This window comes from Molothrus ater, chromosome 3 (assembly GCF_012460135.2).
Source record: "Molothrus ater isolate BHLD 08-10-18 breed brown headed cowbird chromosome 3, BPBGC_Mater_1.1, whole genome shotgun sequence".
Lineage (NCBI taxonomy): Eukaryota > Metazoa > Chordata > Aves > Passeriformes > Icteridae > Molothrus > Molothrus ater.
The window spans coordinates 71364326-71388610 of NC_050480.2; the positions used below are offsets into that span (position 1 = coordinate 71364326).

Genomic DNA, 24285 nt, shown 5'->3' on the forward strand with positions numbered 1-24285 from the left:
GGTGGGCTGCAGGTAGCTGCTTCTCCCATTTTGAAGGAAAGTTTAAATAATGCCTTTAAATTCAGATCAAACCAGAGTACTTAGCAGTTTACTGGGCCTGGTCCCAATAACTTGTTTCCTTCTTTTTCTCTGTTCTCAAACTTGCCAATAAGTATCACAATAGAACCTAATTAACATTCACTAATGAATGGGACACCAATTGCTAATCCAAAAAAATTTGGTTACGTGCAAGTAAGCAAACAAGTTAATGTACCATAAACTTTGTTTTGTTCATTTATTTTGACAAATGTAGCTTGCTGTTAATTATGACACTTCCTAGCAGACTACTTTGCCTATTTTGCTGAACTCCCATTGCTATTACGCTTCTCTTCAGAGCTACTATTAAAAAAAAAAACAGAACCAAAAAACCCAAACACAATAACAACAACAAAAAAACTATCCCAAAACAAACTGATACAGCAAACATTGGCTGCCCCCTCTCATAAGTAATGAAGTAGCAAAGGACTTCAAAAAAACAGCTTGACTGATGCTCCACATTTTGTGTTTCTGAACTTCCACTGTGGGGAAGGAAGCACTACTGATATTTCATTGTGCTGGAGAAGTTTTCATTTCAGGAATCTTTCCAGTGGGACTAACAGCTCTTTGCAGAATAGATTTGGTATCTACCTATGCTGCTGATTTTCTTTTCAGGCTAAAAATGTCCAGCTGGGTTCAAAAGGAAAACCCATTCTGTAAAAGAACATATTTCAATATTTTCCTCTGACTTAAGTAAAGATTTGACAATTTTAAGTTTTTAAATAGTTTAAGCAAGCTCTCCATCAGTGGGAATTTCCCTACTGCTGCCCTGCTTAGACTATTGCTTACCTACTGAACTACAGAAGTGCCCTAAGCCAGTAACACACAGCATTTCTGGAAACATTCAGCATTTCTTTCCTAAGTGTGCAAGAGGCTTTTCTGAACTGCCCAATATGCTCTAAGAGATACCTGCTTAAGAGTGTTGAACTACTGATTTTAGTTTGTTGATTTTTTTGGGGTTTTTCTTACATCAAAAGCTAGGAGTTCAGTCCATAACAACAAACTTTTATAGGACAGTGTAAACCCCGACCTTTCTCATGTTGAAAGCACAAACCTTTGCCTCTTAGTTAAGATATAGGTGAAAGCTTGTAAAGACAAATACATTAGATGTAGGGTGCACTACCTCAAGATTACCAGCCAGGCAGCTGGTAACTATAGACGACCAGCCCAACTTGAGGGTTTGGCTTCTATTCTACAAAAAGATTGTGGTCTGGACTCTGGAGCTACCAAGTATGTGCATAGTTTGGCACATACAGCCTTGCTGGTTGGGTGAGGTGTGGCCAGATGAAAGAAGCAGGTCACTTCAAGAAATGCTGCCCTATGACAGCCTCTCAGTCTAGTTCTCAAGTGGCAGTCAAACACCAAGAGCCAAAGAGGTAAATGGGACCTCATGACCCCTCCATCCTCAGGTGAGAGCAAGCCCTGCCAGATCACAGCAGCATTGGCTTGGTTACATTGACTAAAAGAACATGGCCCATCCAGACTTTTAGAAAGAGCATGCTCCCCCCAAAAGGGTGAAAGAAATTAAAATGTTTTCTCCCAAAACCACCATTCAAAGCTTGAAGACTTGTCCTAACACTCATATAATTATGTTCATGACTGATAGGGAGAAACCTCATCAAGTCAAGAACTAGGAGATAAGGCATTTAAATAAAGTAACTAAAGAATGGGAGGTACTTGGCAACATATTGTCAAGCTAGAAGCAGGGTCAACTTTATGAAAAAACAGCTGGAAGACAGCTGGACAGTAATTTCCTTCTCAGATGGTTTTAAAATATGGAAATAATTCAAGTATCACAAAGACTTGACAGGTCTCAGCACAAGATTAGTTATGAACAATGTCTTCAGTTGCTACTTCTTCCTTTCTTGAAAGTTCTCAGGATTGCATAAGCAATACTACAACCTGTCTTTAGGTGGAACTCCCAATTCCATGCAGAAAGGAAGCATTTTGCTATCTGTAATTGTTCTCCTATTCTCCACAAGCCAAGTTCTTCCTTCTTCCAAAAGGAGTGGTGCTTCCACTTGGGCCATCCATGGCTGCATCCCTCTATCGGCAGCTGGCAGCCACAGGAGCTGGGCAAGGACTGGGGCATCGCTAAGGCAGCACTGCAGCAGGTACCTGGCAGCTGTCACAGCAGATTATCCTCTTAATTCTCCTTTAAGTGCAAACAGGAAGAGCTCTATCATCCCCTTCCTGCACAGCCGACTTTCCTTTAGAGGACGTTTCTGTTCTGGACAGTGCTTCACATTTCCAACACTCCATTTGCTCAGATATTCCCCTTACAGCCCTTGTCTCTGCTGCTGCTCTGAGGTCTGAGCCCCAGCTCAGTGCTCTAAGGATACCCCCATGCTGAAGCTTCAGTGCTGCCCCACAGCCCCAGCTTTTCTGTGCTACTGAGAAAGCTACTGTGCTTGCCTGACAGCTGCTGCTACTGTCTGGGCATCAGACACCCAGAATGGTGAAAAGGGCTTTTCTGACCTCATGACTCAGTTTTTACAAGCAAAAACCCCACCTCTGGGAAATACAGAATAATCCCCAGAGCCATCCAGCAGCTATAGGATGAGGACTACTCATCAAGACAGCTTCTGACAGACCATAGCCCTGCACACAGTTCCATCAGCTCCATTCACTGCTGTGCCAATGCACAGGTTCCTGCACAGCACTGGTGCCAGAAGTGTGACTTTGCACTGTACTGCAGATTAGTCACCCATGTTCTTCCAGGTTACCAGAACACTGCTGACTCCTTGCAAGAGGCACCTCATTTAAGGAACTGAGCAGTCTGGAGTAGCTGCCTCAATTCAACTACTCACACTAGCAAAAATTATCTAAGACAGCCAAACCCTTTAGGACCCTATGGCTCTAATCCATGCTAACATCCAAGCCAAAGACCATGAGCTCCCTTTCAGCATGACGACAGTTCCAAGGCAACCTTTATCATGGCCTCCTTTGCCAAGCTCAGAAAAACTTGCCTCAGTCACAGCTTTGGAATATTTTTTTTTGCTTGCTAGGGCTCAATTCCATAAGTTTTTTGCCACTTCTTTGCATACTGTGTTCAGCAGCTCCCTGGCAAGGTCTCTGGGACTGTCAGCCATCACAGCAGCACACTGGGGCAGACTGAGGGCATTGCTACAGGAGCCTACCACATTCTACAGCCCAGTGTACAACTGAAATAAAAACAAGTATTCCACAAAATAAAGTGGCAAAATTCAAGTGCTGAAAGCCACAGGAATTATTGTGGCAGTACATGACAAAGAAGATTTCTTGATCTTTTTGAAGTGAAGGACCATTTTACTTTTGGAGAATTAAAAAAAAATTATAAAAAAGCATTGGCCAAGTCCTTGGCAGTGGGGCAGATGTGGTTTTATTATCACCACTACAGCCTGCTCAAATCACAGGCAAAACTTCACCTCCCCACTACAGCCAAGAGCCACCAACCCAGCCCTGAGGGCAGGTCACCTTCGAGACTGCCCAGGCACAAACAAACAGTGCTGCCCTCCAGGACAACAGATTACTGGAGCCTAGAGAGAAATGTGCAATTTCTGCCACCAGAACTGGGAGTACATTTGATCTGAGCGCCTCAGGCAAATCCCTTCTCTTCTCTGCATCTCAGCTCCCCGGTTCCTGGAGCTTTGCAAAGCCTGACATGAGACACTGCAGAAATGCAGAAACGCAGAAAGTCATGAAGCAGAAATGCAGAAAGTCACAGAGCAGAAACGGCACGACAATGGCCAAACAGATGCAATCACCTCAGATTTTTTGAAGATGGTTATTTATTTATTCTCACAGTGTTTCAGGAGTGCTGAAAGTCTGATGCTGAGAAGCCTTAACTGTGATAAAGGTCCAATGGTTGCCAACTGAGTATTTGCTTTAATCACATTTGATGTTGTTCTTAAAGCTGCCTGCCAGCTCCTGGAGTCATTTGATTATATACAAGTATTACTTCAAAGCAAACAAGTAATGGATACATTTTTATTTGTTTGTTTCACTGTTTATAAGTGATATTTTCTTAGAATTTGCAGCGTGAAGGAAATGCACAGTACTTACGTTTGGATCTAATTTTCATGAAAATTGAATAAAAACAGAAAAATACCAGCCACCAAAATCATTTCTACCCCACAGTAATTAAGTTCCCATGAAGGGAGGGGAAAAAACAGAAAAAGAGAGAAAAAAACCCCTTGCTATTCAGCCAACTTTGTTTAAGATATATTTCATAAATCAGCCGTGTTCAGCTTAAATCAGCACAAATGAACAGAGAAGAAGAAGCCTTGAGGCAACTGTTCAGACACCTGAGAAATGACAGCCAGAAGTCAAAGCTAGGGAGGGAAGTTGGGTATCAAGTTTTTTTAAAGAAATTCAACTTGACTCATTATAAAGGCAACAGAGGAAAATAGGTGGGATGGGGATGAGACATACAAGCAGACACGAGTATTGCTCAGCTAGGGAAATCCATCACACATGGATGTGAAGACCTGGAGGACTCAAACACAAGCCTGGCTGCACTAAAGATACCACTGCTCTGGCCTGAGCTGACAGGAACCTCAGGGACTGCACAGCTTGTCAGACAGAGAGGGCATGCTGTACACTGAGTCATACTGCTCATCCTTCCCATCCTCTCCACGATCTGCTCCTGAGAGTAAAACCAGAAAGAGACAAAACTTACTGTCTAATCCTGAGCACAGTAAGGGAACAGCCAGACTTCAGCAAATCACCATCTCCAACTAATGCAAAGCCTGGTAAAGAAAGGAAACCTATGGAATTGCAGGACCCTTGATATACACATGAAAAATGAGAATTTCATTATGTTAGCCTAGTTCCAAAGACACAATAAGATCCAATTCAGATTCCGCAAAATCTGTAAAACCCTTCAGAAGAGCCACTGATCTCAGTGAAAGGGAAACACCTAACATTAAAAACATCAATGATAACCTGTACTAAAATAAACAGAGTATATCAACTAATTTCATCTCAGGGAAAGCAATCCAGACTTTCAGTCCTTCAGCTAAATTCCTATGGGCAGCAGTCTGGAGAGGTCACAGAAAACTCTGCAACAACTGCTCAGTGAGGCAGGGAAAACGATACCAAGAAACCTTCAGTGTGTTAGCTTGAGGAATAATGCAGTTTTGAAGTGCCACTATCAAATCATCAGTATTGCTTCCTTACTCTGTGCTAGGCACCCAAATCCATGGGAAATACTGGAGACTCAGAGAATGCTCAGAGGACCATAACAACAGTATTATGGATGTGGAGAAGCTTATTTGAAGGCAGACTGAAGACTGGATAGCAGACTTCAGGGATGAAATAAAAATGTAAAATCATCACGAGCAGAGAGAGATCATAACTTCAGTTTCTCTCTTCTTGGTTACATAATAAAGGGAAATTCAATAAAAGCTACAAGTTACAGAAGAGATAAAAATAAGATCATCGCAAAAATGTCTAACCAGACTGCAGAGCTTGAAGCCAGAAGTTGTCAAGGCCAAAAAAAGCAAGAATTGCCCCAAAGCAGACACATATGACTAAGAACATCAATAGATTAAAGAGTATAGGATAAAACAAATCTTGGTACAAGGTATTAAACTTCTGGGATAACCCCTGAAAGGTATTGTGAGACAAAGATAATTACAACAGCCCAAATCAAAATATCATTTCTCCTTTTATAAATGGTTCCCCTTGGGAACTTCTGGAAGTAGGTATTTCATTAAATGGACCTAAAGTCTGGCAGCTCCATGGTCAGTCTGTTTTTAGGCTTCATCGGGACACAACAAATTAAGACCTTTAAAAGCACTGAATATTTTTTTCCAAAAAAACACTAAGTTAAAAATTTTTTTAAAATAAGGAGTATCACAAACTTAAATTCAGACATAAAAATATCATATTTCCTATCTTTCTGAGGTCACAACTGGACCAATAAGATCCATGTGATAAACAAGTTCATTCCTAGTGTATATCAATTAACCGCCTTAGCTGCTCAAGAAAATATAAAAACTGTAATATTAAAAATTATGTACTCAAAACATATCTATTTCTCCAGAAGCAGAACTTACTTGCTGTTTCCTAAAATAACAGTTTATTTTAGCAGTCTTAAACCCTGCCAAATTCCTATAATACTTATAATAACAAACAATACATGCAATCACCACCATATAAAGTTAGTTACTTTCAGTGCAGAAGTTACAAATCAACCCATGTAAAAAATTCTTGGGTTGAGTTTTTTTGGTTGGGTTTGTTGTTTCTTTTTTTTTTCCTTTTTGTGAATTTATTGGTTCTTACATTATTTTGAGGGTTTTCTGATTAGCTACACTAAATATCCATCTACACAACTAGTTTTCCATTTGCAAAAGAAGATCAAAAAAAGTTCAGATTAGACACTAGGAAGAGGTTCTTCACTGAGAGAGTGGCTGAGCACTAGAACAGGCTTTCGCAGGGAAGCTGTCACAGCACCCAGCCTGACTAGAGTCCAAGCAGCTCACCTTCTGCACCATCAGCAGCCTCTCCTGCTCCCTAAAGAGAGCGCTGGTCAGACAAAACGTTGGAAACAGCTAGTTTGGTAATTAAAAACACATGGATTTTCTACCATCCTGTTCAAAGCTGAATGTCCTGAAAGCATTCAAGTTTTATGCCCTCACAATGCTGCCAACTCCTTAGTTTATTTGCCGCCTCAAAGCCTAAGTACAATAACAAAAACAGTGAACTTGGTTTTTTGCTTGCCTTATTTTGGAGTTCACAAAATGCAAAGACAGTCTTTTGCTGCTCAGAAACAGATTTCAAGCAAGGCAGTCACCTGGCTCCAAGGCAAGCATCTCCTCCCCCTCCTCTTCCAGAAGTGCCTTAAATCAGTGTTTGACATCAGACTGGGAAAAGCAGCAAAGTAAGCAAAAGGTGACAAGTCGTTCTTTTTAATATAAAAGGCTTCTGCTGAGGCACATTAAAATACTAATTCAAATGCAGAATAATCAGCATCTTTATAAGATTTCAGTCTGGTATTGGCTAAATCCGTCAGAAAAACACTATTGGCTATGTAGTCCTACTAACAGAACAAATAACTCAAGAACTTTGCCACAGACCTACATGCCTCAATGAAAATATGTTGAGGTTACATATGCCTTTGAACATACCTTGGAAGCAAAGGAATCGTTTCTGATACAATAACAATAGTGCTAACAAGTCAGCACCAAGATACAAACAGCAGTCAGGTCAAATCCTTAAGTCACTCTGTAGGAAACCTAGATATGAGCTTGTTTTAGCTCAGAGTTACACTGAGACCTCACATGGTCCTTCCTAATGAAATGAGAAGAAACAGTAGCATCTACTCCCAACACAACAGCAGGGAAACCAGATTGCAAGGTTCTTTTGCTAATGTGAGTTGCTATCATGTTGTGGGAGCTCTGCACTGTTGCAATAATTGCAGATTTAACAGGCTTTTCCATCTTTCCTACCTTCAGATTCTCTCTCCTTCAGAACAGCTTAGTGCTGCCATCTACTTTTTTTTTTACCTGAACAGATTTGGATTTTTTTTATGATAGCAAAGTTCTTAGCAGACTAACTCACCCAGTACAACAACACTCCCTCCCTTAAGTCTTTACAGTTGGGTCCCCACATTTATATGTGGTCCAGCTCATCACCACAGGCAAAATTAAAACCCAAGGAAACAAAATACAGATTCACATCCAAAGTCCTTTTAACACTAATTTACACTCGAGCCCTCAAATAGTAATAAAACCCCACAACTCTCTCAAGTCTTAACCACAAGATATCTTTTACAACCCTTGGAGATATTAAGCTACTAAATTCAGTGATGACAAGGTGGCAAAGACATAGGTCTTTATCAAATCATCTGGACAGTTCTAGAAAGCAAATTTATCTTGCTAAAAATGTTATTCAAAGTTTTAGTCCTAGAGAATTAATAAAATTCTTTTATAGGTCATTTATTTGCACAGACACTAACTGCTGGAAAAAAAAATATTTCCTGGCTGAAGGATATATCATCTGAAAAAAGAGGATGAAAAACATTGAGGTAGTTTAGTAGGAGACTGCCTGCTGCTGATGAAGCACAGTTAGTCTTGATTAATCCTTCACCTCACTTTTTCATTGCAGTCATTTTAAGGTCTGAGCAATTGTTTCCACACAGCCCCGCAGACACCACTTGGTTGAGGGTCTTCACCTCATTTTGCATAGAAGAGTGTTCACACCAGAGCACCATGAAACCCTTGGGATCAGGGGAAACCAGAGCACCTTGTGCCTCCCCACTAGCAGCACATGAAACAGACGGTGCATCCATCCCTACTGCAGGCACCTGCCCAGAGGTTGTGCTCCAAAGAACTACACTCTTGCCTTGAATCTTGGCCTCCTTCATCCCAAACAAGATCACTGTCCTCTGTGGATAAGGGCCACATTCTCAAAGATCACAGAGTCTCCAAATCTCCAATCAAATCATTCAGAGCACATCCCACACAGACACAGAGAATGTCCTGCACAGAGAAAGGCTTTTACCACTGCTCTGCCTGCTTGTCCCAGCACAGGCTATTCAGAGCCCTGCCTGGGTTTGCAGCTTGGTCTCAGATGACCCCAGGCCTCTGCTGAGACTGCAAACAAGTCACAGGGGCTCTGCTGGAGAGAATCTATTTATCCATAGGGAATCGAAGGGAATTAATCACATTTTATGTGCTGTATCAGGCCCACGAAGGTCACACATCTGAACTAGGGCAGCCCAACCTTCAGCACAGATGTCAGCTTCATGAGGAAACACCCTGAAAACTGGCCAGAAAAGGTATTTTCAGGAGCAGATTTCTTTTTTCCCTTCCTGCAGAGCTTTATTTCATAATGGAAAACAGATGAGTAAAAAAGCAAAAACCAAAATCAAAACACAGTTTTTAGAATAAAAATTCATTTCCTAGCTGTCATCCTTGTATTTTGCATATCATGCCTTAGCATTAACTGCTGCCAAACACAAGATGTCAGGTCCATCTGGCAGATGTACACTTCCCCAGCTGCCAAGTGCTTCCTTTAGATCCAGGGGCTTCGCTATGAACTATATTCACAAATTCCAGCCTCCTAAATGAGTAGGGCTCCTGAACAGCAGCCTCTGCTTCCGAGTGCCCTGGAGAGGGAGAGCAAGGCTACACTGCAATCATCCAGAGCATCTGCTGCACTTGTGTGGAAGGTAGGGCAGAGTCCTGGTAACCAATGGCTACACCAGCTGTGGGAGAGCTTTAAGGAATTCCTTTCTCCCCCAGATTATCCCTAAGTAAAATTAGAAAGTATTTAGAAAGCAGAGGGGAAACCCAACCATTCAAGCCTACATCATTACTTATTTACATATAAATACAGCCAGGAAATAAGCATATGTATTTATATATAAACAAAAAAGCTATCTGTACAATGTTTCATACATTGCTTTCCCGTCCAATATTTACTACTTTATTCATGACTTAAGGAAAAAAAACTTTTTCCCCAAGAAACTGGTGATAAAATGCCCTCTGGTGGGCGTGACTGTGGACCTCTACATCAACAACCACCTCCGAAATAGTTAGGAGCCTTCAATATATTCCTGGGATTACTATTTTTAATGGAGTGAGACAAAGCACATACTTGCCTTCCAGAAGAAACAGATACAGCCCTGACTAACAAGCCTGTTTTACTGCTCACTATCCCTGGATTAGAATAATCTCAAATTTTTTTTTAAATCCTGTTAAAATAGAAATCAGAACATTATGTAACATTCATTTTACCTCTCTAGGATATATTTTCATCTTAAAAAATAAATAATTAAGAGAAACTGAAAAGTTCTCCTTTGCCTCAGCATAACAGAATCTTTGTCGACTGAACAGGAGAAAGGAGGGGTGGAAAAGAACAGCATTTACAGAGCTTATGAATCATTTTTGTGCTGTTAAAGTACCAGGCACAACTAGGGAGGCAGCTCTAACTGTACAGGCAAAAAAATAACAGCCCTTGTTCCAGAAGAGTTTATTGCCTCAACAGAAAAATCAAAGACCGAAAAAAAAAACCCCTCAAATATAAACTGAAGTTAACATGATGTGCTTGATCCTTCAGATGCTCAATAATTGTGGGTGGTGCTTTATTAATCTGAAACAAGATATATCTAAAAAAAGAGAGCTGAAGGTTTAAGATGCAGTGACAGAAGAGATAATGCAGCAACTTGGGAGCAGAGTGCATGTACAGCTACTCTGAGAATATTTATATAGATATATGTAAAGCAGACTGCTTTGGTAAACCAGCCACACTGGAAGAGGAGAGAGCTACCAAGCAGATGGGACTGCACAGGCCTGACCCTAAAGCAGCCAAAAAAAGCTGCAGTTATACACAGAACTCAAGATGACCCCACATAGTTTCTAGGGATACTTTTTCTCTGTGTGTGTGCGCGGCAGCAAAGCTTCAGAGTGGCAGCTAAATAAAAAGCCACACAAGAACACTGAGGTCACCTTCATGAGGTCACATGAAGGAAAATGGAACAACTCCACAGCTTTCCAGCTTTCCCTGGAAGGTCTTAGTGCTTCTATTTCATAGAGAATATGGCACTTTCTTGGTTCCTCAGGATGGTTAGGTATTTGTTTCCAGATTCCACAGTACAATTTGCAGTTAACTGTTGCTTTATGGCAAAAATATTTGCAACTTTCCTCCATACACAGAATGTAGAGCATTTCTGTCTTTTTATAGATGTTTCTGGGCAACAAAACTTCACTCACAAAGTTGGTGGGTTTAAAGAAATTATATGATTTAACATTCATGCCCTCAGAAAAAAAAGAACCCAAAAAACTATCAAAACCCACTCATTTATTTGACACGTGCCTTTATCCAAGTCCTGCATCCCTGCTCTGTACAGAGCTCCTTCCCTCTCTAGTGGCAGTCAGGTCAGATACCAATGCTTAGAACCTGCTCCGGGCCTGGCGAAGGTCAGAAACTTTTTGTGCAAAATTCTTTTTGGCCAACAGCCCACACAGAGATTCAGAGTTACATTCACCATTTTTTCTGAAGACAGAGGCCATGAGTTTCACAGAGCAATGCTGTCACTTGGTGTTCTCCTGTATGAGCTGTCTGATAATCATTCTTGTAAGCATCTCTAAACATTATGTTGACTGCAGTTACAGTGAAACATATTTGTTTCATTAGATAGAGCAAGCCAAGATTAAATGGTCTATTTGTGCATGTAATAGTTATACACACGATGCCCAGACATTAATCCTAAATTTTTGCCTAAAATTAAAAGTAATATTATCTAGGTAAAATGAGCACTGACATTTCTTGGATCTTATCCTGGTGGTTAATCTTGAGGTTTTATAATCTTTCAATTTTCTAATCAAGATGGCTCAAGGCTGAACAGTTCTGACTGTTGTTAAATTTGCAATCTCTTTTACATAAAAATAAGGGTTTCATGCTTTGTTTCTAGAGTAAAACTATCCACTTAAGCCAACCCTGAAGTGGCTATAGTCAAATTCAAGAGATGACTGGTCTACTGAAAGCCATGAACTGATAGATTCTAATTTCACAAGATAATATTTAGACAGGAAAAGACTTCTTCTAACTCATGTGTGATGCCATTTTAGTAAATATCTTGAGGAAATCTGAGCCTGTTCATGTTTTTGCAAAGTTGAATAACTGCCTGATAAACAGTGCAGCCTAAAAATGGGAAGGCAATGGTTAACAAGGACTTCCAGCAGGAGTCTAATCAGACCCCTGGCCTCCCCAGATGAGTGCCTGATGATGCCCTGGTTAACCATCACCTCCAGCAGGAGATGCCTGGGCTCAAGCTGCACCTGCACTTCCATCATGAATTAGTGTTTAAACCTCTCAACCTGATCCAACAGGGTGCCATTCTTGATCCCCAGCCCACGCTCCCTCAACTCTGCCATCAGAGCGCTGCAGCTGTATGCAGTTCTTTGAATAAAGATGCCAGCATGGCACAAAGGTTGGGGTTTTTGTTTTACTTGTATTATTCTTGAAATACAATACTTCAGTAACTTAGCTGCTGCAACAACAATATTTGTCTAAGAATAGTTTTTAGAAGGCTTGAAGGATGCTGCTGTGAACTGTTCAAGTGTGATATTGAAACAGTGAATTTAAGGAAAACTTGCTTCAATTTCTTTTTTAGCAAGAACATACCCTATACACACACAAATGGGCTTTCAAAAATTTTCTCTGAGACAGAGGAAAAGCAAACCAAAATAAAGAGTATTAGGGCAATCATAATTCTCCCTTCATCTCTGGCTGCAGCTCTGTATCCAAGTATCACTTCAAAAGTCAATCTCACATGTTAGAGACCTCAGGCAAGCCTTATTATTTCCTTAATTCCTACACCGTTTCTGGGCTCTTTTTTTACCTTCTCCAAGTAACTCAAATATTGGCCACAACTTCTCATTACCTTTTAGTTCTCAGAGAGATGAGGCTGTAATGTTGCAAAACTCAAACTGTCCAGAAGTTTAATCATAAAACTATGCACTTTTCTTTCAAAAAGGAAAAAACATACTAGGAAGGAGGCTTTATTTCAAAGATTCAATAAACTTTGAAAGAATGGGTAGAACATTTATCTAATGTTTTCACTATACCAAATGTAACGTTGTTTGACTGCACGGATCTAGGCCAAGGACAAATTTGGCCCATTTTATAAACTACAGAACTGAGGGGAAAGAAGAAAGAGTACTGAAGCAGCTGGACCATACACATCAGAAACTAGCAAATATTTCCTTCCCCCTCTCTTGCATTTGCTGTCATCTACTGAGATTTGCAGACTTTTTCTTCGACCTCAAGACCTTCACAGTTGAATTTCACAAGTGATTTGTTCCTCAGGGTAGAGAAGCACGGTGCAACATCAGATACATATTGGAATATGTCAGCTCCACAGGTGTTAACTAGATCGGGATTTGGTCCACAGTTCAGCAGCTCCTGTGACAATTCACACATCAAGATCAACTGAGAGGTTCCCCAGGAGGTCCCACGCAGCCACAACCCACACTCTTATGTGCTACAGGCAGCTTTTAATCACATCTCATTACATTTGTTTGCAGTCTTAAGGCTCAGACCTCAGAAAGCAAGCGGGAGGTTTTTACTTTCAGTCTCATACAAAGACCATAAGGAATTAAAGGTTGGCACAGACAGCCAAAACCTCACAAATTCTGAATTTGAGAATGGGCATTCAATCCAGCCTGCAGAAAATCTAGACTAGCATCAATGTAGACGAGATAAGAGTTAACTCACCAAAGATCAAACCCAACTTTCATTTACGCCTATGCAACATTGATTTCTGTTAACTACATGTGTGTAACCGGGGGCAACATTTGATCTGAAGCCTAGTACCTTGATGCCCAGCTATTGTAAAACAGAAGCAAAAAGGTAACTACAAACATTTGACTGATGTTGCCTGCAAGCAGGGCATTGCAGACAGCTCTACCAGCAATTCATATTGACAAAATTAAGATGGGGCATGGCAAACCTCACTACTAGAAGTAATTGCACAAATATTTGGAGTGTTCTTAAAAAAAAAGAATGACACTGGGGAAAGGCAACACAAAGCCACAGACCAAGAAATAAGCTACTACATGCAAATACATGCAAGCTTCTCCCAAGTTAATTCTCCTCTTAATGGAATATTGATTGGTATGCTCAATGTTTAGAAATGTGAAACAGTGTGGGGGTGAGAAAGAAGGGAAGACAGAGCAGTGACTTTTGTTTAAATGATACATACTTTCCTCATATGATCAGCCAAAAATAGCATAATAAAGAGGGCAGTGCAGTACATTTAACAGTTTGCCTTGCATTTTATTAGCAAGTCTGTCAGAGATGACCTGGGTGTGTTAGTCACACACTTTTAGTGCCCTTCTACAGGAAGAAGGCACAGCATTTTTCATAACCTCTCATCACACAATATCCTCAGTGTTTCTGGTATTTCTCTACTCTGAGTAGGATGGATTGCAAAGTGTCTGTGGTAGTAGAGAGGCTTTTCAGATGTAATCTATTGAGCTGTTTGCACAACTGGGGAGAAACCCACTGTCTGGGGTTTCGGGAAAGCAGGGCAGACCACTGTCATGAGGAACATCTGGCTAGGCTTTGCTGCATCTACTCCTATCCACAATTGAGAAGAGAGGATGAGAAAGAAACAAGATGCATCTTTGAAGTAGTTATTTATATGATCCAGTTTTTAAATAAAACCCTTAAAATATAACCAGTATCTCATAATCAAGCAGTCACTTACTCCAACCTTCCAGAAATTTCTCCCTACTCCAGTAAATTTTACTGCCAGTAGGAAAAGCGTTTCTTCTATTATTTTCCTTCTTTCATTCACAGAGTCTTCAGAGATATCCCTTATAATGTCCAACTAGTCTTTTTAAAAAGCCACTCAAGAGGGCAAAAGTAAAAAAGCCTCAACCAGAAGAACCAACTTCCAGTGCCATCACAGTTCCCGGCCCTCATAATCAAGCAAAAACTTCATGCCAAAGAGCTCTACTGAGCCACCCCATATTAAGGATACACTTAATATTATAGGCACTGCCAAGGAGCCATTTCATTGTGTATAGGTCAATACAGCTGAATTAGTTTATACATTTCACATACACGTATATTTTTGTGCTCTACTGCTTGTATTAGAACATAAACTTCATACAGAATTAGCATCTTTTCTGCTACTGCTCTTCCAAACTTTAACAAGAGTTAATGAATAAGGTTTAAAAGATACTGCTTAACTTCATTCTGCAGCATTTCATATAGTTTCAAAAGTATTTTCCAGACATTTATATACCCAACAACATTTTGTAATATGAAGTGTTCCAATTTGGCATTGTTCCACCCTTGGCAGGCGAGAGACAATAAAAAAATCAAGAGAAAGTGAAAAATGAAGTTTCTGAAGTATACAATATGTTAAGAATCATTTAATGAATTCAGGTGCTCAACAAGCTACAAATCAACCAAACTCTGCAATACATATAGATTTCAAAGCACAGGTAAACACAGCTGCATCCACTTTAAAGTTATTCCATGTCATGTGACTATTGCAATGAACTTCCTGAACTCTTTTACCTCTCCTTTTGATCTGGGGTTTACCTGTGGCTGGAAAAACTAACTGCATTTCAATTCTTCTCCCTCTAATTAAGGGAGAAAGCATGTTTAAGCCCCAGACTGAGAAAATAAACCTTCCTCTGAGTGGCTGTAGCATGCTGCGATCTGCAAATCCGCCAGCATTGCTTTTGCAGACCAAAAACAAAATCCTACAACAAGGTCTGACAAAGCAGATCTTAGAGCAGAATTATCCGATTTAAATATTAATTACTCATCAGCATGGACTTTAAGAAGTGTCTGAAGCAAAAGGCCTTAAATCACACTTTAAACCCAAGATTTCTAAGTCTGCTCTGTCATGCAGATCTTGGTTTTGGGGTGAAGGTTTTTGGGTTTGTCTAGGGGGCTTTCAAATAAACAACAGGAGTGGAGATTGATAATGAATCCCTCTCCAAGATCCAAAAATATGAAGAGACATATGAATAGAGTCCAGCTCAACAAATTAGCCTCTTCTGAATTTGAGTCCTACTACCAAACATGGTTATTCTCTCAGATACCTCTCAGGATTCTTCACAGTATCTCTCAACTACTCTGACAGTCCAAGAAACATTCCTGCCACGGCATACCTAACAGCTTTTAGTTAACAGCAATGTTGCAGAGGAATTTTATCAGTGGCAGATTTTCTTGCAAACTGCTGCACTGAACGAGTTCCATTGCACACCTTGAGATATAATCTGCTTCCCAATCAAACTGGGTACTACCTGTACTTACAGAGAGGTCTAAAATTGGAGACCAACCCAGGAAAAACCAAACCTGAACAGAAATCCCAGCACTTAACATTACACATCACATAGCATATTGTAATGGATGGCAGGGAATTAAAAACACAAATGACAGAGTGCTGCAAAAGGAACACTGAGTTCCTTTTAAACTAGGTCTTTGTCTATATTTCAGCAGACTGTTTCACAGAATCAGTATTATTATTGTAAGCTAGTACTATAGTCTAACTGAAATTTAAGACCACCAAAAAAACCTGTGTTTTTCTGATGTTAATATCAATTATGGCCAAAATCCAAGTTGTGCATATCTGAAAACCCAAACCTAAGCATCACAGATTAAAAAAAAAGCAAGCAGCACATAAAAATTAGACAAAACGGTCCCATGTTCCACATATCCTAATCCACAATATAAAATTATTTATGGAAGAGTGTGACTAGGAATTCAGTTACTGTCATTTATCAGATGGTCAAGACAGCACAGAGGTAACTGGCTGCATAACAACAGCACTGGGAAGGTTTCTGGGCACCGCTGGCACCAGCTCTGGTTTCACTGTAGCAGGTACACGATGCATATTCACACCCTGGGACACACCGGTGATTTGCAAAAACCTGACAAAGGCGTTCCCATAAGAGATTTCTAATCTATTTCCTTTTAATGTCTTTATAGCTGAGGAGGAGTTCTTTGTACTTCTGGTAACAAAGGAAACACAGAATTGACAGAAGCATGTCAAAGCTGTTTATGTTTCATACAGCCTCACACTTGGATTTGCTGTTCACAGTTTACTTCTTGGGAAGAGCATCTTAAGCCTCCATGTAGGAGCTCCACCTTCCTACAAGTAACTTTATGGAAGAGTTAACTGCACAGAAGGATGTTGAAATCATTCTCCACACTGGGTAAGCCAACATAAAACAAGAGAAATTATTTTAAAAATATGACAAAGGGTTAATGCAGCAATTCAGTTACCTGCAGGTATATTCAACATTATCTAATTTGTATGTTTATGGGCTTTAGGATATAGGTTTCACACTGTCTTTCTTCTGCCGAGAGGTGAGTACATTAAGAAAGTGATTAGATACACAAATCACAGAATCTAATGATACTATGCCATATTTAAGATTACTGAATCAGCAAACTGTGCAAAATGGAAGATCTGGAAGGAAAAACAAAAAAGCAGGACCAAGTAAGTCACTAACCCATGCTGAGATTTTTAGCTAGCTGGAAGTCTCAACTGCAGCACAAAGAATTAGTGATCTGAAGATGATGCAGACTTCAGTGCTGCACTATAACGTTGAGGCTCTGCAAACAGAGCAGCTTTGGGATCAGGCCCTCCCCTGTGTGGGTTCCCAGCAGCAAATCCAAGTGATCGATGGAGTTTAGTGGACAAGTCATTACAAGAACTCAAGTAAGACCATGCTCAACCTAAAGAAGGGATGATAGAAAACCTCAACAAAAATATTAAAGAGAGACCAAAACTTCAAAGTGCAGCAGAAAACTCCAAATGAGTTCTAAGATAAAAAAAATATTGCACAATAGGGGTATGATGCAAGTTACAAGGTGCGAGAGCCCGGAATTTCTCTCTCCATTTACAGATCGTGGGGGACTTTTCCCACACCAATGCTGTAACGCGAGTTTTCACCACAGCACACAAAGGCAAGAAGGGAAAGAAAAAATTAATTCTTTTGGCCCTTTATTTATTTAAATTTTTTTTTCCGTGCTTCAGAAGAACTGGGTCCATCAGGTATCAGAACTAAATTAAAAGTTCAGGAAAACAAGTAGGCATTGACAAGACTGAGTTGCAGATGAGCACCGAGAAGGAGAGACACAGCACAGGGATAGGCGCCAACAACTGCAAACACTCACGATCCCGATCCTGGTGGCTGCCAGCGCAGCCCCAAAGCTGAGTGGCTCCCAGGGACACCACGGATCGCTACCTGGCACAGGAGGACCGTGGGAGCAGAGCAGCATCTCTGGAGAGACTATCACAGCAAACCTGGGCATAATGAATTCTGCTCCCAAATAGGCACTGAAAGTGATAGCACCAGACACAGCACTCAGTAAACCCAAAAATCACATCTAATTCCTAGATCCGTGCCTCCCTCTCCTTTCATTGAGAAGATTTCCAGTCAACATACACACTATATACTTTTTATTATTGTTTGAAGAAGAGCAGCAATGCCGGCAGCATGCTAATCTAGAAACCAAGACAAAACAGAGCTGGTTACTTTCTTCCCTCAAGATTTCTGCTTCAAAAAAAACAAATGAACAAGGGTTTGCTCCTGCACACCACCACTTTTTGTTTCGTTTCAGCACGACTTTGACAAAATCTAATTCACTGTGCCATGTATTTAATATATTGGGTATCTGAAGTATGACCATCACTCAATAGAAACGTAATTAAAAAGTGACAAAACTAGATCCCCCCCCTCCCCAGCATGCAGATGAAAACCAGTAACCCTGCCTCTATTTGTAACCATGACAACTATAGAATATTTTATTTCCGTAATATAATTCACACTGAACATTTGCTCATAGGTTTTGTTGTTAAGGGAAAGGTTGACACACTGTGCACACATTTCATAAGCTACTGGAGACAACAAATGCAGGAAAGTCAGGCAGTTTGAGACCAAGAGCCCAGCTTGTATTTCAGAGTTCATTTAACACCCTTCATTGTATGCAAAATGAACATGAACAGAATTTCATCCAAATTAAGTGTTACAGGTCATTATTTGCAAGACAAGTACTTGGTATGACAGGATGTTTTCCCACTTTTAAATAAATCACAGTGATACCCTCATTTTTTCAGAGTTAGTTATTCAAACACCAAATATTAATTTTCAATTAAAATACATTAGGCATTATTAGGAAATAGCAACATGGATGTTATGGGAAAATAAACAGCTATGCAAAACAAGGAAATGAAAAGCACAGTTTACATATGCAGGCTAAGTCTCATTCTGGTAGGGTCACTAAATTATTTGCATAGCTCCAATATTTCATCCTAAACTGAAGACAACTTCTAGAAATACACACAATAAGAACAGGTTATAAGAATAAACAAACAAAAAACCACAATCCTGAACATTACTCAGAGAAGATTAAACAACCTCCCGAGCATAACTAAAGTTTGACGCAGATAAATGTCAGAGTAAAATATTGCTGTACTTGATTTTTCTCCACATGAGAAAAAAAATAAAGCTATTAGCAGTTTAAGGTAGAATACAACAATAATAGACACTCTGTTGCTTTGGTTTGGAGGCAAACAATAATAAAAAAAGAATAAAGCTTTTGGAACACTACCCTTTTTCTCACACAGATCCTATCTTTCAAGGAGGATTTAAAGTTTCAGCAGATTGCTAATTATAAGAAACAATAATACTGTTATCTGCAGTCACCTTAAAGCTACCGTAGTTTGGGTTTTTGGAAGTACCTCAAAAGAAGAACCTGATAAACGTGTTTAAATCGGTGCAAGAGATTGACACGTGCCTACACACACACTGCTCAGTTGTTTTCAAGACTACCAGGAAAAAGAAAGTTTCTTCATTTATCAGAAATATGTTCTATATAATCTTCCATTTAAACAAGTAATAAGCCTGCAGCAAACATGCATGGCTTTTTCCTTCATTGATGAAAAAGTGATTAAATCCCCCTTAATCTAGTTACCAGAATGCTGTATTTTTTAAATGCAGTTTTCATATACAGTAACAAAAGACAAGCAGCCAACTACATGACCAGGGCTCCATCATTTTTGGTTGTGGTGGGGAGATAAATCTGTCTCCAGCGTTCAAGGGATATTTTCAGTTTAATAAATGAAACCAGGGAGGAAAAATAAAATAATCTTGGAGACGATGAGCACACACTGTTTATGAAGTGTACGACAAACACCACCATCCATCTCCAGAAGTCCCTTCCTCCAGACCTTCCTCCACCCTCCGGGGAGGCAAAGAGACATGAACTCAAAATCCCGGGGATCACAGACCTGCATCCTCACACGACAAGGACAGCTCGCCACGTCCACTCAATGTCAAAACAGAAAGTAGCTTTTCCCTCTCAGCCTAAGCCAGACCTTCCGAAAACCGGCACCCAAGGGATGCACCTCTGTGCTCCGAACGGCACCAGGCAGCACTCGGGTTCGGAGATAAGTTACAGCAAAACAACCCTCAGGGGAAAAAAAAAAAAAAAAAAGAAAAAGAAAAGAGAAGGAAAAAAAAAAAATAAAGAAAGCATGAAAGCATCAATGGAAAAGCACAGCAGCAGCCAAACAAACCTTACACCGGCGAGGACATGTCATCGGCATGAGAATCGTACGAAATGTTTTAATATGTATATACACACAAATATATATATATATACATTTAAGCAATATCGTGCTGAAAAGTTCCTCGTATGCATCACGCGTGGGGATGTGGAGAAGCAGGAAGGGGGAACGGGAATGCATGCCAGGCGCAAGGAGAGGACGGGGCTGGCCGAGGCGTTTGGGAAGCAGGCAGGGAGGGAAGCAGGCTGCCTGCGGGGTGCGCGCCGATCCGTGCCAGGCAGTTCCGCGGCGGCTCCGGGAGCGGGCCCGGTGATGGGATGGAGGATCCACCGGGACAGCCGCCCGCGGAGGGACGGGGGTCTGCGGGGACACCGCCGCCCCCGGGACTGGGGAGGGTGGGGGGGTGGAGGAATTGCGCGGCCGCCGCCGCTCCCCGAGCGAGCGCCTGAAGTTGTGGGTGCGCGGCGGGGGCGAAGACCCCCACGCCAAGATGAAAAAACCCCGGAAAAAAACCCAAACCACCACAGCAACATTCTGAGGGCCCGCTGGCCCCTGCACGGCACCCCCCAGGCAGCGGGAGGCACGCAGGAAGTTTTTAATGCGGGCAGCGAGCGCAGGCGCAGGGCAGCCCCAGCCCCGCGATGCCCGGCGCGGCGGGCGGGCGGCGGCGGGGGCTCGGCGGGCGCAGGGCACCGCCGCGCCGCTTACCTCCCTCCGCGGGGGCGCAGGCGGCCGCGTCCTCAGGCGGCGGGAGGATGCGCGGCGGCGGGAGGCGGCAGCGGCGGTTTGTGCATCGCAGCCTCCGCCGCTAACGCAGAGCCCCGCGCGGCTGCGGGCGCCGGGAGCCGCGCTGGAGGCCGGGCAGGGAGGCGCGGCGCGGCGGCGGAGGCTGCTGCGGAGCCGCGACCATGCTCCCGTCTGGCCGCCTTCCCCTCACCTACTGCCCGCTTTAGCCAGGGAGGGAGGTGGCCTGGGCGCCGGGGCGAGGGGCGGGCCGGGCCAATCACCGCGGCGGCGGGAGGCGGTGGAGCCCGGCCCGGCCCGCCCCGTCCGCCGCGCCGCCCCCGCGGGAGGGAGGGAGGCCGGGAGGGAGGACAGAGCGAGCCCCGGCCCCGCCGCCGCCCCGTGGGGCCGCCCCGCCGCGCTCTCGCCGCGTTCTCTGGCCCGGGCGCAGGTGCGGGCGGCGCCGGGGCCCCGAGCGCTGCCCTCGGCCCGCGGCGGGTACGTGTGAGGGGACAGCGCGATCCAAAGGTCACCGCGCTCCCGCTGCCTGCGGGAAAGTAGCGGTACTTGGAAAGAAATATTGCCCCGCTTTATGAAATCACCGCTCCCCGAGGTCCTGGTCCCGGGCCTCTTCAAGTCCACAGGAGTGTTGGAATACGTTGATAGCATTCTTACCCAACAACGCGATTTTTTTTTTTTTTAATATCCATCGCGTTCGGAGTCACTAGAGATTTTCCTCGTGGAAATCTGCATCTGTCTCTCCTGTATAATCTTGTATCTGCGTGTGCTGCTTTGTAGGGATCTCTCTGATGTGCACACAAGCTGCATATGCTGTAGTTTTAAACATAGAACACTTTGTCTTTTATATTTCCTGTAAGCATAAAAATAAGCCTAATCAAATTCTTTTCTCCTTACTTTGCTGGTTAAAAAAAATGCATTTATGCACTATCGTGTTAGAAGTAAGGCAGTTGTGCCAAATGCCAGCAAAGAAAGGGAGAGAAGCACACAACCCAGAGAAATGGGCAAATCTATGTTTTTATTGGAAAAGGGACACATGCTGCCCAATGCCTGGAGGAAGCAAGGTGCAGCACTAACAGAGCAATTTCATTTTCTCTCTTCTCAACCTTGTAAACAAATGAAAATTATTGCAGTGGACTAAAACAGTTCTAAACCCAGCCATCATCATTAATATTAGAATGCTTTCAGCTGAATATGGCCTCACGTTGGAACAGGCAGGCTTCATACGTTTTTGTCTTTCACATATCATGGACTAACACTGAAACCTCCAGTCCTGTTCATCACAGTGGAGTGTGAGGGTCAGAAGTTCAGAACAGTTTAAAGCTGAATTATTTAGCACGTGCACACACAACACACTCTTCTGATTTCCACACTGTTTTTTCCCCCTCTCGCTTTTCTCCCTTTCGAACAGGAGAGCCCTGCCCAGTGCTATTTGCCCTGGTGGAGCATTATTTGCCCAGCATATATGGTTGGCCCAGAATCTGACGAAGCCGATGAGAAGAAGTCTCAATGGGACTGTTGACCTAACAAGTAGCATGTCAGTCTCCTGGTGGCATTTGAATGTTCTCGCAGCGAATGCTTCGAGACAGGAGAGAGCATAAAGCAGAGATTCTTTGGAATCCTTAATTAGACTCAGTGATTTTGGAGTACTGGCTTCTGCTGCTATCCTCCAGTGCCTAGTACTTTGTTTTGTGACCTTGAGGTTAAGGATACCAACCAGCCCTGTTTATTTTTAATAAAATCTTACAGTTATATGAGACAGTTCTAGGTTTTATTTATTTTTAGCATAAGTGTTCCCATCTTATCTGCCTCACAGGTTTATAGTAAGGATTTAGTTAATATTTAGACAGCACTTTTAAGCTATGAAGCTCTATATGTCTATTATACTGACCATTTTCTGCATTTTCATTTTAGGAAGGTACTTCTGTACTCTCACTTCTGGAAGATAGAGTTCAAATCTTGACTTTAGTTTTCCCATCAAATTTTGTCAAATACCTGATTTACAAATGCCGACATAGGGTCAGATTCTGCATTCAGTTACAGGTAATGAATTTCAGAGAATTTCTTGATCCTCAGTGACTTTGCTCTAAATCTAAACCAGTTCGACTCAGAATTAGCATCACAATTTCATATTCATGAAGAATAAGCATTTGATTACATTGAATATACCATTATACTTTAATTTTCTTGCTTCAATTTTATTTTAGTAACTTCAGTAATTTAAGAAGAAAGTGCTTCATTTTTTTTAATTCCTTTTTTTCTCTGCTCTGATTCTGAGACAAAAGCTGGCAGGTTTTGTAGAGAAGGTCGAGGGGCTGAAAAGTTGTTTGGGGACACCCTGCTCCTGATGAAGTGAAGAAACAGCCTGCAAGTTTTTTTAAAAATTAAGATGAATACCTGATCTGGAGAAATTCCCCATGCTTGGCACACTATTCCTGGCACTGGAAAAGACCCCCTGCTGCTCCCATCCTTTCTCAGCACTCGGGAAATCCTGTCCCTATTCTTACGTAGTTTGAGTTTTAAGGGAAGCAAACCTCTGTCTACATAATAACATTGAAAATAAGGATCCTTCCAATGCTGATGAAACAAAATACCTTTTTCCAGAAACACAGATATTCAGGGGTGAGGGGTTTATTTGGATGGGGTTGTGTTTTTTTTTTCAAATAAAATCTGTTACAGGGTTGTGCTTGACAGGTTGAGGATTATTTGAAAGAATCCCAGTTTTGGATTAGGCAGCTGATAGCCTGCAAGACTTTGGTGGCTGGTAAAGCTTGCTCCTCTGAAAGAAGAGATTTCCTCTTTTAGCAATAGATCATTATGTTACAAGGCGTGTATTAGAATGAGAATAATGCAACTTCCCCTGTCTTTGCTGATCATATCAAAACTAATGGCATCTTGAATTGTCAGAGCATCAAGTCCATCTTCTGATAAAATATTGGAAGACACACAGATCTATTCATCTTATTGGAGATTTCATTTTAGTCTGAAAAATATTTGATGGCAATGCTATTGGATTAGCTGTAGGCATGTATCACAGGGACCAGCATAGTAGTTGAGTACTAGGATTTTGCAAAGTGGTTCCTATAAATATTTCCTACTTTGTGGTAAAACTTATCCCCTAGGTTTGTACATGCTTAAGGGAGTGAAATTATTATTTATTTTAAGGGACTCAAAATATAATTCTTTAGAGTGCTACTAATTTATTTTTTTTATGCAGGTTAAGCCATTTCGAAGGTAATGAAATTTCATCTGTGAAAGCATTGCCTGAGATTTTTTTTAAGGCATAGCCAAAGAGGAATATCTGCTACCCAGACCTTAACTGGAAAGTTTCACTTCTGCTTTCAGCTAATGAAGATCTCCTTAATTACAGGTTTACAACATAGATTCTAATGTCAATGCATCAATTTTCTGCTGTCTGAAAATGCTAATAGATCTGG

General features: G+C 41.7%; 1 protein-coding gene across 2 annotated transcripts in view; it reads right to left on the reverse strand.

The window, feature by feature from the left end:
• Nucleotides 1-21021, reverse strand: part of KLHL29 (kelch like family member 29) — a 389474-nt gene extending 368453 nt beyond the window's left edge. Inside the window, exon 1 of one of the 2 annotated variants that reach the window (XM_036380168.2) lies at nucleotides 20816-21021. The gene's annotated coding sequence lies outside the window, so the exon portion shown is untranslated. The remainder of the gene's footprint in view (nucleotides 1-20815) is intronic. The other variant, XM_036380169.2, reaches the window with a different exon arrangement.
• Nucleotides 21022-24285: the final 3264 nt, after the last annotated feature.